Source organism: Parus major, unplaced genomic scaffold (assembly GCF_001522545.3).
Source record: "Parus major isolate Abel unplaced genomic scaffold, Parus_major1.1 Scaffold695, whole genome shotgun sequence".
Lineage (NCBI taxonomy): Eukaryota > Metazoa > Chordata > Aves > Passeriformes > Paridae > Parus > Parus major.
This window is the reverse complement of record NW_015379579.1, coordinates 3,575-4,330: the sequence shown is the minus strand read 5'-3', so window position 1 is coordinate 4,330 and position 756 is coordinate 3,575.

Here is a 756-nt window from a genome sequence, read left to right as displayed (position 1 = left end):
CCCCAGCGGTACCTGCAGCAGGTCGAAGGTGACGACGCCGTCCTGGTCCACGTCCATGGCTTGGAAAAACCCTGAGGGGAGGGAAAGGCGTTGGGATTTGAGGGGGGGAATTTCCATTTCTGAGGGAAAAGTGTGCTCGGGATGGGATGGGAAGGCTGGGATGGTTTGGGATGGTTTTTGGGATGGTTTGGGATGGTTTGGGATGGATTTGGGATGGATTTGGGATGGTTTGGGATGTTTGGGATGGATTTGGGATGGATTTGGGATGGATTTGGGATGGTTTGGGATGTTTATTGGGACATTTAGGATGGTTTTTGGGACGGTTTTTGGGATGTTTGGGATGATTTGGGATGGTTTGGGATGGATTTGGGATGGATTGGGATGGTTTGGGATGGGATTTGGGATGGTTTTTGGGATGTTTGGGATGGGATTTGGGATGGTTTGGGATGGTTTTTGGAATGGTTTTTGGGATGGTGTTTGGGATGTTTGGGGTGGTTTGGGATGGTCTGGGATGTTTGGGATGGTTTGGGATGGTTTTTGGGATGTTTGGGATGGTTTGGGATGGTTTTTGGGACGGTTTGGATGGGTTTAGGGTGGTTTTTGGGATGTTTGGGATGGTTTTTGGGATGATTTGGATGGGTTTGGGATGGTTTTTGGGATGTTTGGGACGGTTTTTGTGCTGTTTGGGCTCACGGAACATGGTCTCGAGGCGCACGAGGCAGCAGACGAAGCTGTCGAAGTCCAGGGCCAGGTCGG